Raw genomic sequence first — 11,867 nt, 5'->3', positions numbered from 1 at the left:
ACGCCGCCTACGTCATCCCTGCTCTTCACGCTGGAGTGCCCCTCGACACCCCCGAAGTAGCTGCAGCCAAGACCACCCACTTCGCCATCGTGGTCGCTCCAGCTCACTACGCCGCCTACGCCATCCCTGCTCTTCACGCTGGAGTGCCCCTCGACACCCCCGAAGTAGCTGCAGCCAAGACCACCCACTTCGCCATCGTGGTCGCTCCAGCTCACTACGCCGCCTACGCCATCCCTGCTCTTCACGCTGGAGTGCCCCTCGACACCCCCGAAGTAGCTGCAGCCAAGACCACCCACTTCGCCATCGTGGTCGCTCCAGCTCACTACGCCGCCGCCTACGCCATCCCCGCTGTTCACTCTGGAGTGCCCATCGACACCCCCTACATAGCTGCCGCCAAGACCGTCCACTTCGCCGCCCCCGCCGTCGTGGCCCCTCCAGATCACTACGCCGCCGCCTACGCCATCCCCGCTGTTCACGCTGGAGTGCCCCTCGACACCCCCTACGTAGCTGCCGCCAAGACCGTCCACTTCGCCGCCCCCGCCGTCGTGGCCGCTCCAGATCACTACGCCGCCGCCTACGCCATCCCCGCTATTCACGCTGGAGTGCCCCTCTACACCCCCTACGTAGCTGCCGCCAAGACCGTCCACTTCGCCGCCCCCGCCGTCATGGCCGCTCCAGATCACTACGCCGCCGCCTACGCCATCCCCGCTGTTCACGCTGGAGTGCCCTTCGACACCCCCTACGTAGCTGCCGCCAATGTCGCCCACTTCGCCGCCCCCGTCGAGGCTCTTGCTCTACAGGGCCGCAAAATAAGCAGCGTTGCCACTTACGCCGGTCCCAAAAATTATAGAATATACATGAAATAAAATTGTTGTGCCATAAAAAGAGAAAAAGGGTGTTCCTTAATTATTATCTCTACCTTTCCATTGTTCCAAGTACCAAATTTCAAAACCTTATTCCAGATCAATGGAAGGAGTCCATAATCTTACCTATCTTTAAGAAGGGGGACAAGACTAACTGTAGTAACTTTCGAGGAATATCACTTTTGTTGACGTCGTACAAAATTTTGTCCAATATTCTTTTGAGAAGGTTAACTCCATATGTAGATGAAATTATCGGGGGTCATCAGTGTGGTTTTAGGCGTAACAGATCAACTATTGACCAGAAATTTTGTATTCGACAGATAATGGAGAAAAAATGGGAGTATAAGGGTACAGTGTATCAGTTATTCATAGATTTCAAAAAGGCAAATGACTCGGTTAAGAGAGAAGTTTTATATGATATTCTTATGGAATTTCGTATTCCCAAGAAACTAGTTCGATTAATTAAAATGTGTCTCAGTGAAACGTACAGCAGAGTTCGTATAGGTCAGTTTCTGTCAGAAGCGTTTCCAATTCACTGTGGGCTGAAGCAAGGAGATGCACTATCTCCTTTACTTTTTAACTTTGCTCTAGAGTATGCCATTAGGAAAGTCCAAGATAACAGAGGGGGTTTGGAATTGAACGGGTTACATCACCTGCTTGTCTATGCGGATGACGTGAATATGTTAGGAGAAAATCCACAAACGATTAGGGAAAACACGGAAATTTTACTTGAAGCAAGTAAAGCAATAGGTTTGGAAGTAAATCCCGAAAAGACAAAGTATATGATTATGTCTCGTGACGAGAATATTGTACGAAATGGAAATATAAAAATTGGAAATTTATCTTTTGAAGAAGTGGAGAAATTCAAATATCTGGGAGCAACAGTAACAAATATAAATGATACTGGGGAAGAAATTAAACACAGAATAAATATGGGAAATGCCTCTTATTATTCGGTTGAGAAACTTTTATCATCCAGTCTGCTGTCAAAAAATCTGAAAGTTAGAATTTATAAAACAGTTATATTACCGGTTGTTCTTTATGGTTGTGAAACTTGGACTCTCACTTTGAGAGAGGAATATAGGTTAAGGGTGTTTGAGAATAAGGTGCTTAGGAAAATATTTGGGGCCAAGAGGGATGAAGTTACAGGAGAATGGAGAAAGTTACACAACGCAGAACTGCACGCATTGTATTCTTCACCTGACATAATTAGGAACATTAAATCCAGACGTTTGAGATGGGCAGGGCATGTAGCACGTATGGGCGAATCCAGAAATGCATATAGAGTGTTAGTTGGGAGGCCGGAGGGAAAAAGATCTTTGGGGAGGCCGAGACGTAGATGGGAAGATAATATTAAAATGGATTTGAGGGAGGTGAGGTATGATGATAGAGACTGGATTAATCTTGCTCAGGATAGGGACCAGTGGCGGGCTTATGTGAGGGCGGCAATGAACCTCCGGGTTCCTTAAAAGCCAGTAAGTAAGTAAGTAAGTAAATAAGTAAGTAAGTACCTTCCCATTGTTGGGTTCAAAACTGCATATGCATACATACATACAGACATACTGGTACGTACATACATACATCATCTAATACATTACGTACATAAATATGGACACACAAGTCCATTTTCAATAAGTTACATGTATGCATAAGTAACTACTATATAGGGTGGAAGTGAAATAATTTTGCAGATTGAAAGAGACGATAGGGTACACGTAAATGAATATAAAATATGAAACCTATCTTACGTTTTGTGATTAAATGCACGGTTTATTAGAAAATTAAGTTTGAAGTTCCAGCAGTCCGGCTACATCGTCGCTAAACACTCTACTCGTATACAGATATAAGAGGGCAACGAACTCGGCGACTATCTGTGCGTAAGCTGCCAAGACGTTTTCACGCGTTCGCTTCGTGCAATGGTCTGAATTTAGGAGTTTTTAAAATTAAATTTATACGAAAACCGTTCACGCTATTGAAATACTCCAGAAGGATAAAATATTCTTTATTAGATTTCCTATCGATATGGGCAAAAATCACGATCTTACTCGCAACAGTTACCGAATAAGAAGAGATTGTTAAACATTTGGGAAAAACATTTTTTTTCTGAAAAAAAAAAAACTATGAATTTTCCACTAATATGATATTATAGTTTTTTGTTACATACTACATGACCTATTTCCTCTGGAAATCTGCAAGACTATTTCACTTTCGCCTTGTATGTAGGTAGTATGTAATAAATGTATATAAACCAGCATATATGCATACACTTACAGCATAATTATATAAGTAACCATATTTGATAAGTACACCATGATTCATCACCGCGCCAATCATCAATAATCATAAACATTAATCAAAATCTAAAAAAATAAGTTACATGAATACAAGTCATCTACAATATACAATAGAAACAGGAACTCAATAATAGTAATTAAAAAAGGCCTACTAGTACGTATACTCACGATTCTTAAAAAAAACACACAAAGCGTGTATAAATAAACAACCCAAAGAAGTACATATCCATATACCAAATACATGTGAACATATGTTCGTATTTACACGTTCATACATTCAATTGCAAGTAGTTTTGAAACTTTGTAGATATTAAGTTCAAATGCAAGATGTGTCAAACTCAAAAGTTCTATTCCAAACAAAATCGTAGTGACATACAGTGAAACCTGCCTTTACGGTCACTTCATTGAAACGGCCACCTGGCCAAAAGGCCAATTTTCTCTGGAATCAATTGGATTTTCCATAAGATCAATACAAACTCTCTCTTTATTTAGCGGCCACCTCATGCGCCGGCCAGCGGCCGGGGTCTATTTGGATTGGAACCTGACTATAACGGTCACTGTCCAACAAAAAATATTTTCACGGATAGTGTCTGACCTATTTTTTCGATGGTTAGAGGATAGGAAGCAATAGCTAAGTGTACAACAGTACACCCTCCATATCTTGGGGTTAGTTGGTTACTGTTTTATGACTCTTTTGTCACTTTCCACTCCGACCCTGCACAGCTATAAATTCTTACTCTTTTTTTAAGAATTGATACACGGGCATTTTCTATAGAAAATGTTACAGTATGTTTTAGGTAGTTAACCATTAGAATTTTTTTCTCCTCTTTCTATCTTTCTCTATAGCCTATGGACCAGCTTTTACAAATGTTTCTTCTTTTTATTCAGTTGATTCAGAGGAACTGTGAAGTTAGTTTAAGAGAGAAATCATGTCTAACAATAAATGTAGAGTGGTGTTAAGTTTAGAGGCGAGACGAAAAATGATTGAAGAAAGTGAGAAGGGAACATCTACGAGAAAAATTGCAGAAATATTCAAATGTGGAAGGACACAAATAAACGGTATAATTAAGGATAAAGATGAAATATTAAAAGAATGAGAGGAAGAGAGAATCTGTGTTTAGCAATGTGAATGATTTCGTTTACGAATGGTTCAAGTGTGTGAGGGCGAAGAAATTGGCACTAAGTGGGCTTATGATTCAAGAGAAAGCTCTTGAAATTGCCAAAGAACTCAATGTAAGAAATTTTGTTGCTAGTAATGGGTGGTTAGAGTGCTTTAGAAAACGGCATAACATTGCATTTCGTTCTGTGTCTGGTGAAGGAGGTGACATTGCAACCAATGTTATTGAAGAATGGAAAAAATAGACTGCCTTCAATTCTTGCGGAATATCAACTCAGAGACATTTACAATGTTGACGAAACAGTTTTTTTCTTCAGGGCCCTCCCTAACAAAATTTAAGTTTCAAGAAAAAAGAGTATAAAGGGGGGAAGTTGGCAAAAGACAGAATAACCCTGCTCTTTTGTTTTAATGCTGCAGGAGAAAAATAACTAGGCTACTATTAATGATAGGGAAATCACTAAAACCGAGATGTTTGAAATATTGACATGGGCTTATTGGAGGCGAAATAGACTGCCAAGAATAAAGCTTGGATGACATCATCATTGTTTGAGAATTAGCTATGCGATTTCAATTCTAAGATTAAACGACAAAATCGCAATGTGATCCGTGAAATTGGTGTTTCTTCCCCCAAATACATCACACCTCCAGTGCCTTGATCAAGATATTATCAATCATTTAAACTGAGGTACCGCAAGCGAGTTTTGAAAAGGCTAGTTGCAAGAATGGAAGAGGCTGACATTAATATGCATGATTGTTGTACGCGCACAGTCCTAAAAAGTCAGTGAAATTCAGTATTTTCATGCTGATTCATAAAAAACCGCAACCTTAATCAAGCGGCCACCTGATAAAACGGCCATTTTACAAGGTAACTTCAGATGGCCGCTTTAGACAGGTTTCACTGTACTATGTACAGCTGAGGAGGCAAGACCTGGCAAGTGAGCTTGGCGATAGGGGAGAGAATAAGCTATCAGAAAAAGAGTTTGTGCGAGATCGTGCGTATTTGTTTGCTTTCCGCACAAAACCAATCCGCGGAAAGTCTAAAATTCCACATTCAGTATTCCCAACGTAACACACATAACAATTTCCCTATTCTTACCGCTTAAGCGTCATATTCATTTTACTGCTTTAGGCTTTTAACATATTATTTTTAAAGACGTTCAATATAGTAATAATTATAAATTGGAAAATTACCACTGCAATTTCACCTAAATTGCACTGTTAATTATTGTTTTTAAATATTTGCAAAAATTAAGTAAACTCTACAACACCACAAAAGTTACTGCATTTGTAATGCAAGTAACATTAAGGAAGCCGTGAAAAAATCAACAAGATTCCAGACTCATCATAGACTAGGGGGAAAAAAAAGACAGACGTATATCACGGCCTACTGCAGTATAGTAAACACAGAAAACATTTTATAGGAACAATGTTGAAGACAGATATATTTTTGTTTTCCAAAGTTGCCGTCATTGAACAGAAACCAAGATGGAGATTTCATTGCAACTAATTAGAAATTCGTCTTTCAGGTATGTAATAAACGATCTTCGCACAAAATAATGTACGATACACAAGCGGTATGTTTGTTTTCATGTTCTCGGAAATTAAAAAAGATGAACTACGTTTCGCTTTTTCAATCTTTTCCTCGAACATGAAAACGTCAACATACCGCTCTTGTAACGCGTATTACTATTATTTCATGATGCTGAATATTACACGAATCTACCGACACGGAAGTTCATCTCAGACTAATGGCGGTTTGTCCAAGTATTGTTAGAACACTTAACGACTGTTAAACCTTCAACAGTTTGTTAAATACAGTTTTTCCATTTGTTCAACACCAGTTTGGCTTAACAGATTCTTAACCGTTTGTTAACTTTAAATGTAGGATTTCAGGCCGTTAACTCATTTAACAAACAGTTAAACATGGCGGATAACGCCACAGCTGTTCAGAAAAAAGTTGTGAAAATAACATGTTATGTTTCTCTTTGAGGAATGTTTACAGTAAGGGCCGGTTTCACCAAGCTTCAGTAAATCAGTGCAAATGAAACATTAGCTAGTACTGAACATTAAAATATTTACACGAGTACGTTTATATGTGCGCTCTCTCCCTAGACTTCAAGCGGAGCAGCTATATGTGCCTCGTCGCGCTGGTAATGTCATGACGCTGCGATGGAGTAGTCAGTAGAGAGTTGGATTGCCATCGAAGGGACCCGTGTTCGATTCTTGGCGATAACTTTTTTTTTTATTAACGTAACTAATTTTTATACGTGTTACCTTTCTTCTTTTTTTTTTAATTTTGTGTACTGGAACGAATTATTTCGCAACTCTGGCTCCACTAGGAGAATTTAAAAAACTCTTGGGAGATCAATTTTTTTCTCGAAATAGAACAAAGATAAACAAACAAATTAAAGAAAAATAAAATAAATACACATCTGGATCTAATATTTCATCCACATGCCACCGGCGTCTATCACTGCCTGCAATTTGCTACCGTCCTGACATTGATACTTGCGTTTCAGCGTTGAAACTCAAAAACTGAAGGTGGATAGGTTCAAAAAAGGTATGTGGCCTAATAAACCCATTCAGAGCTCCCTCTGAATGGGTTTTTAGGCCACTGTTTCACTATTATGGAAGCAAATAACTATCAAAATGTTAAGTATTCTTCATTGAAAATAAATCTGAAAAATTTTTATTTGAACGTCTAACGAACTTAGTTTGCAGCAGCATTTGCTGCACAAGCCACTAGTTTCGTATAATAGCAACCAGAAATAGCGTACTCTGATTTTGAGACATACCACAGCTCCCTATGGATATACAGCAGCCATTTTCATTCACAATTTTCTGTCCAAGGGCAGGTTTTTCACTGCAAACCCAACTTTCTCCAATATTCCCTCTTTTCCGTCTTCATTTTCGTCTTTGCATACGATCCATATATCTTAATGTTGTCTATCATCTGATACATTCTTCTGCCCCGAACTTTTCTCTCGTTCACTATTCCTTCCAATGCATCCTTCAGTAGAACTAGGCAGTTTCTTCATAGCCAGTGATCCAGCCAATTTTTTTTTTCTGGTCAGTTTCAGCATTAGCCTATTCTAGCTTCACCTACTTTTTCTAGCACAACTTCATTTCATATCTACATTTCAAATGCTTCTAGTCGTATTTCTTCACTTCGTCGTAATGTCCATGTTTCTACTCCCATACAATGTCACACTTCACAGAAAGCACTTCACTATCTCTTCCTTAGTTTTTTTCCATAAGTCCGCGGAAAATGCTCTTTTTCCTCTTAGAAACTTTCTTGGCCATTGTTATCTTCATTTCGACTTCCTGGCAGCAGCTCATGTTACTGCTTATAGTAGGCTACATTCCAAGTATTTAAAGCTGTCCACTTGTCCTTTTGCCTCATTTCGAATTCGCACGTTTACCTTATTTATTTCTTCCAATAACTATGGTCTTCGTCTTATTTGCATTTATCTACACCCCACACTGCTCATAGCTTCTTTAGCTCCGGTAGCATGTCCCTTAGTATCATCTCCTCTTCTGCTAACAACGCCATTCATCAGCAAATTGTATAAAACTTATTCTTCTTCCTCCTACTATCACCACTCCCATGTTCTGAAAACACTTCTTCTCTAAATCCTTCAAGCAGATGTTGAAATAGGATTGATGACAAAGGGCATCTTTGTCATAGCCTATTACTCCCCCTATTCCACTTTCCTCTGACATTTCTTCTCCTATCCTGACTTTGACTCGTTGTTTCATATAAAGATTACTAAGCAGACTCCTCTCTTTCCAATCCACATCAATTTTCTTCAAGATCTCCATAAGATTATTCCAATCCATTTCGTCAAAACAGTAGCCTATATAATTTATTATAGGTGTGCTATTAAAAAGTGACAGAAGAATCATAGAATTCATATAATTGTGTGAAACATTTATTGTTGACTGTTATTGTGAGCATGGTTGGGATTGTAAGGATGTTTTGGTTTTGAAATAAAATTCTGATATTTCTTTTCATTTTTGTCTTCATACTCACCGCATTTAAATACAACAAGACGGAACCTTCTCATTAATTATTTCATTTATATTTCCTCATTTCTATTAGGTATAATCTCGAGACAACAATGCAATTAACTATTCACACAACAATATGACGCCAATGAGTTGTTTGAAATTTTACTGTAATGAATAATATGTCATTATAGATAATTGGAATCATTTAGAAATTAATACGACAGTTAAGTACTTTAGAAATGAATTACCTGTCTTCATACTCACCACATTTATTAATCACCCGCATTTGTGTACGAATAATAATGACTTCATTATGATGTCGCATTTGTTTTCTCTTTATGTTTTATCACAGTTGTCTGGATTCGAAACATTATTGTTTTAAATGTACGTATCATAATTGAAGTTATTCAAGACATATTGTAATTAATGACGTTACTGTATAAACAGAAAGCGTAACCCGATTTCTCAAATGTGAAGCGCATAAAGATTTCAAGTTAAAAAGTAATAGATTGTCTGTTTCCTGTTATACGACATAACAAAATAAAGAGGTATAATTAAAAAGTTTCTTCTGTGCAGTAACATTGAAGTAGCCTAATAAGTTTAAAAACTGAAGTAGGCCTAATACGTTTAAAAATTAAATACAACTATAACTATAATATAATAAATACAGTTTTCATGTTTTAAAATGGAAAGACCTAAACAACGTTGCATCTAAGAATCTCATCTAGAATTTCATGGGAAAATGAAAAACAAATATAACTATATAATAAATACAGTTTTCATATTTTAAAATGGGAAGACCTAGACAACGTTGGATCTAAGAATCTCACCTAGAATTTCATGGGAAAATGAAAAACAAATATAACTATATAATAAATACAGTTTTCATATTTTAAAATGGGAAGATCTAGTCAACGTTGGATCTAAGAATCCCATCTAGAATTTCATGTAAAAATGAAAAACAACTATAACTATACTGCATAATAAATACACTTTTCATATTTTAAAATTGGAAGATCTAGACAACGTTGGATCTAAGAATCCCATCTAGAATTTCATGGGAAAATGAAAAACAACTATAACTATATAATAAATACAGTTTTCATATTTTAAAATAGGAAGATCTAGACAACGTTGGATCTAAGAATCCCATCTATAATTTCATGGGAAAATAAAATACAACTATAACTATATAATAAATACAGTTTTTATATTTTAAAATGGGAAGACCTAGACATAGTTGGATCCAAGAACCTCATCTAGAATTTCATGGGAACAGGACATACTAAGCCAGAATGTCGATAAAAAGAAGAAGAAATTAGTTTGCATGTAATATGTATTTTTCATATAAATCTGGGTACTATTAACAACAAGATCAATTTTGTAACTAATAATGTAGGCCTACATAAAATGAACTTATTGGAAAGATAAATGTATTCACAACAGACAGTAGTTCTTCTGTAGCAAAGCAGTTAGCCTGGGATCAAGATAAAAGTGCGCTAACTGTAGGAATGTTACAGAGCATTCCAAGATTCTCTCCATTTATGGAGGATGCATTTTAAGTTATCAGCAACTCACGAGTCAGGGAGGGGAGGAGAGTGAGACGGAAAATAAATCCATTTTAGACACATACATCTGCCCCTTCCTTTTGCACCGTATTTTTGTCCACACTCGCATACAACCTCCGAATCTAGAGCAGGTCTGGGTTGTTTCACTGTTTTTGTTTTCTTGTTGCATCCTCTTTTTGTCCTGGAAAGGACAAACACTTCACAGACAAGAACAGAAGACAGGGTCATAAGAGAGAACGAATCCATTTAGCAAGCTGATTAACTAAAAACCGGGTTTTCTTAAAAAGCAGTCGTACAGCATTCCAAGGCAAGAAAATAAAGGAACGAAGTTGATATAGATTTATAATCCTGCATGACAAAAAAGACGTTTCTAAAATACCATAGCAACCGTGAATTCTCTCTCTCTCTCTCTCTCTCTCTCTCTCTCTCTCTCTCTGGGTGATTACCATAGAAATCTCTTCCCTCTCTTAAAAAAAGTGAAGTCTCCTCAATGATTGTTACCATGACGACTGTTTATTTGTCGTGTAGTTCCTTCACGTTAAAAAATGAATGTCTAAAAAGTTTGTGCCATAAATTCCGAGAACAGCTGAAGGTTTTTCTGCGTGGACTTAATGTGTTTCGGCTGTGACCGCGTGTAAAAGACGCTGGCACTCATAAAAAAGAGACTGCATAATGCTGCCATCGACTTACGAAACAGTTTCGATTGCAAGGTCAATAAGCCAGAATTCGTGCTGAGACATTAATATTTCTCTCTTGCTTGTTCCTTTCATCTCCTCTTATTTTCTTGCTTCAATCAATTCTGACATTATTTTAGCTTTCTTTTTCGTAACTTCTTTACTTTTTCTGTTTTTATGTCTTTATTCTTTATTTATACCTTTTCCTTTTTAAGAGTTTCATTCTCCTATCATTTCATTTCCCTTAGTATTTTTATTGTTTCGAATTTTTTTGTTCCTTTTATCTACCTAACAACCTACGTATACACCTACCTTTTCATTCAATATTCATCAAACTACCTACCACCTAGCATCTACGATTCTCCTAGTATCTATTGTTTGTCCTTTCGTCCTGTCCTCCCGTCCAACCTGCACGTCCGTCTATCCCAACCCAACCATCCCATTCCATCCATCCATCATATAGCTAAATATGTACCTATCTACCTACCTACTACCTCTAATTGAGATTCTGGCTGATATGTACATCTATTATCAGGCAGTATATCTCACTTGACGATATGTATCAGAGGAAGAACAATTTTTTGTTACATACAGTTTAAGTCTGATTAGTGGAATATGTTACTATCCAGTGATGTATACAATGGAGGGGGAAAAGAAATGTCTACCCTGCCCCATTACCTCCTGGCTTACACGTTTCATAAGTGGCGCCTTATTGGTGTCACTTATGAAGTTCCAATCTGTCAATTGACTCCCATCCACCCACCTATCTATATAGTATATCTATCTGCCTATCTATCTACCTCTCTGTTCATTTATCTTTGCTACGCACGCATTCTTCTGTTTATCAGTGGAATTTTAGAATTATGGCAGTAGAAACCCACCCAAACACTGTCTCTGCACATCACAAATTCCAGTTGTACTAATCGAAATTGGAATCTAGATATAAATGTTTGTGAAAGGGAGATAATTTGCTTATTAAATCAAACATAGCCTATAACTAAAAGTAAATTATTTGATTCACGGAGAAGACAAAATATGGCATTTGTTAATACATGTAAAAAAAATCAGCATATATCGATGGTGTTGAATAGCAACCCCGTATGAGAGGGAAAAAGCAGAATAAAAATGAGATTACACTTTATTTCTATCAAATAAGTCTTCCCGAACCTTCTGCAAACCTATCTTGCGTCAAGCCATGGATGAAAACTTCACATGAAGAGATTTAAATATCCCCTACCCCTTATGTCAGATATTTGTCCGTTATCAACATTGTCTATCCTGCGGGTAGACGACAGGACTGTGACCTATTTTCAAGTTGCACACCATGCGACGAGCCACGC

This window comes from Periplaneta americana, chromosome 9 (genome assembly GCF_040183065.1).
Source record: "Periplaneta americana isolate PAMFEO1 chromosome 9, P.americana_PAMFEO1_priV1, whole genome shotgun sequence".
NCBI lineage: Eukaryota > Metazoa > Arthropoda > Insecta > Blattodea > Blattidae > Periplaneta > Periplaneta americana.
The sequence above is the reverse complement of the archived record's forward strand: the minus strand, read 5'-3'. Positions refer to the sequence as shown.